Genomic DNA, 4,062 nt, shown 5'->3' with positions numbered 1-4,062 from the left:
GTCGAGTTATTTATTACTTCAACACTCCTGTACTTGGAAGAAGACATCAATTTTTTGGTTGTATTAGTATCCTTATCATTTTCAAAAAATATGACAAAATAAGATAACAAGTTGCTTCATAATGAGAATAATGAAAATAACTGTGTTAGAATACTTAGAGACACCACATAAATCCAACAAGAACAAGCACACCTTCATGTATAGTTTTTTCTCCTAATACATTTCATTTTAATTTTAAGCCAAACATTGTTCAACTTTTACCTTCTTTTCATGGATTAGATTTAGAAAATCCATACTTGCATTTAAGGGAATTTGAGGAGGTCTGTAACACCTATAATGACTCAAATTGTAGCATGAACACTATCAGATTAATGCTTTTTCCTTTTTCATTAAATGATAAAATTAAAACATGGCTATAAAATTTAAGACCAGAATCCATTCATGCTTGGAATGAAATGCAACAACAGTTTTTAAGGAAGTTTTTCCCTTCTCATAGAATAAATTCTTTCAAAAGACAAATCGCCACTTTCACTAAAAAGGAGATTGGTTTCATATTTTTATGAAGGGTTAACACCTAGAGATAGGCAAATGATAGAATAAATATGCAATGGAACTTTTGAAAATAAAGATCATGATTAAGCAATGGAGTAGTTAGACTTTTTAACTGAATATGCTTAAAATTGAGACATCGCAGGTACTTATGAGGTATCAGGTAAAACTCAACCTCATACATCTAGCGAAGGTATGTACAACCTTAAGGAAGATTATGACCTCCAAGCCAAGTTTACATCTTTAGCTAGAGAAGTCGAGGCATTATGCTAGAAAAGTCGAGGCACTAGAATTGAAAAAGAGTGGTCAATTAAAATCTGTTGAAAACATTGTGTGTCAAATCTGTGAAACAAATGAACACTCAACCAACGATTGTCCAACCTTGCCTTCTTTTAAAGAATGTCTCCATGAACAAGCCCATGCTTTAAACAGTTTTCAAAGGGCCAACCATAACCCATACTCCCAAACATACAACCCTGGTTGGAGGAATCACCCAAATTTCAGTTGGAAGAGTGAGAACAACAATGCACAAACTTCACAACCACCGTTTCAAGCACACCATAATTTCCAAAATTCTCATGGATATGCACCTCCTTATGCTCCACCTCCTACAAGAAATTTTGAGGAAACTTTGTATGCATTCATTGAAAAGCAAGAGACAATCAATACTCAACTTGCTCAAAACATGATAGATTTTAAAGATACTCTTGCTAAATTAACATCTGCTCTCAGTTTCCAAGAGAAAGGTAAGTTTCCATCTCAAACACAACAAAATCCCGAAGGGCAATACAATGCAAATGTAAGTAGTTCCGGAAGCCAACACATGGATCAAGTCAAATCAGTCACTACTCTGCGCAGTGGTAAGGTTATTGAAAAACCCTCTCTTGAACCTTATGAGAAAGATGATGAATCAATCTCTGAGGGTAAGGAAGGGGATGAATCTGAAAATTGCAAAGAAACGACTGATTCACCGCCAGCACTTCCATTTCCTCAAGCCATGACCAAACAAAGGAAAGTCAATCACAATTCTGAAATTTATGAAATTTTCAAACAGGTAAGGATCAATATACCTTTGCTGGATGCAATTAAACAGGTTCCTTCCTATGCTAAATTTTTGAAAGATCTATGCACTGTGAAGAGGAAACTGAATGTGAAAAAGAAAGCCTTTCTAGCGGAACAAGTAAGTGCCATTCTTCAAAACAATAATGCTTTGAAATATAAAGACCCTGGTTGTCCTACAATTTCCTGATTTATTGGAGAATATAACATTGAAAGAGATTTACTTGATCTTGAAGCTAGTGTGAATTTACTTTCATATTTAGTTTTTTAAAGTCTTAATCTAGGTGAGTTGAAACCAACTTCTGTAACTTTCTTACTTACTGATAGATCTGTAAAAGTGCATAGAAGAATAGTTGTATTTAGTTTTTTAAAGTCTTAATCTAGGTGAGTTGAAACCAACTTCTGTAACTTTCTTACTTGCTAATAGATCTGTAAAAGTGCATAGAGGAATAGTTGAAGATGTGTTGGTATAAGTTGTACAAGTCGATAAATTCATTTATCCTGTGGATTTTATTGTCTTGGACACACAACCTGTTGAAGCATGTAATTCATTTCTCATTATTTTAGGACGTCTGTTTCTTGAACTTCTAATGCATTGATTAATTGTAGGAATAGACTGATGAAGCTATTATTTAGAAATATGACATTGCAAATGAGTATTTTCAATGTTTATAAACAACTTGGAGATGATAATGATTTATAAGAAATAGATTTTATTGATGAATTAGTTTATGATCAACTTGAATCTACTTTGAGTAAAATTGAGTTAGATAAATCTGAAGATTTGCAAATGATCAAGAAGAAATCACAGATCGAAAAGGTATCGAAAATGTTGATGCGGATCTTTTATCAGGAATGATAACAAATCGAAAATGTTGATGCGAATCTTTTATCAGGAATGATAACAAATTTGATATCCAATATCACATCAATCGATGATTACTTTCCTAACAAATCCTTACTTTCTCTTAGTTCAATGCCTTGGTTTGCTAAAAATATCAATTTTCTTACTTTAGGATTTTTGTCAGCATAATAGAGTATCAAAGATTAAAAAAAGTTTTTGAGCAACATACAAAACTTTTATTGGGATTATCTTTACTTATTCAAATATTTCAAATATTTATTCCCGATAATGAGGTAAGTAGTCATTAAATTTTATCACTCTAAGGTATGTGGGAGTCATTTCTCATAAAAAAACACTACTGCTAAAATCTTACAAAGTTGATTTTACTGGCCCACCATGTTCAAGGACTCACATGTGTTTTGCAAAGCTTGTGAAAATCGTTAAAAGTCAGGATTTGTTTCAAAACATAAAGAATCATTAGATAATCTTCTATTAACTTTTGAGACATATTCTGGTAGAGATGTGCATTGTGCATTTCATGATTTATGAACTCATTTTTATAAAGAACATGCTCGACATAGTCTTGGGAATTTGACTATAAAAGACCTTATTTGCCAGTTTTTCAAAAAACTGGATGGGAAGCCTATCCCTAGCACATAAAGGGTTTTTAAGCCGTTCTTGGATGTAAAATCAAGGAAAGATGTGAGCCACAATCACAAATATTTATACATACACATGTTTCAAAGAGAGAGAGAAAGTGAAACTCTAAACGACTTATATATAGGTGGTATAATTGTATTTTTAATTTTTCATATATAAAATATTTTCTTCCTTCCCTTCATTTCTACTCAACCCATACAATCAATAGATATAGAAGTGTGTAGAAATGGCAAGTTCCTCAAGTTATCAAATAAGAAATATTTGTGTTTTCAGTAGATCCAGTTCTAATAAGGAAATAGAGTTATTAGAATCAGCAAATCATATTAGTAAGGTACTAACTGAGAGAATGATTTATTTAGTGTATGGGAAAGACAGTCGTGGTTTAACGGGGGAAGTGTCAATAGCTGTATTTTTAGAAGGAAGTCAAGTCTTGGGGGTTGTCCCCAAAGCTTTAGCAAATGGGGACATCATTGGAAAAACAATTGGAGAGGAACTACAAATCTCTACTATGTCTAATCAAATGAATGTCATGTTTAAACACGTTTATGCCTTCATTACCTTACCAGATGGTCTAGACACATTGAAAGAGATCTTTAGTATTCCTCTTGGGCCCAACTACATATTCACCATAAACCCATAGGAATTTCTAACATCTTTAGCACAACAAATTATAATCTCTATTGCTACTGCTGAATAATTGATTGACCAACTACAATCATTCACTCCTGTAATTGATCCCTCCTCGCATAAATTGGTCAACTAAGGAAAGCCGTAAAAAGCTTATATTGAATTTGAGCCTTCATTTGTGAATCCTTGTGTCTTTTTTTTCTACCTTAGAACTTTGAGGACAACGTCTCATTTTGGTTGGGAGGAAAGGATAGTAGTTGATATTAAAAAAAATTAACTAACTGTGTTTTTTATTTCATAAACCATTTGCAAAACTATTGTTA

The sequence above is a fragment of the Populus euphratica genome, unplaced genomic scaffold (assembly GCF_000495115.2).
Source record: "Populus euphratica unplaced genomic scaffold, PopEup_1.0 scaffold543.1, whole genome shotgun sequence".
In the NCBI taxonomy this organism is placed as follows: domain Eukaryota; kingdom Viridiplantae; phylum Streptophyta; class Magnoliopsida; order Malpighiales; family Salicaceae; genus Populus; species Populus euphratica.
This window is presented reverse-complemented; position numbering follows the sequence as displayed.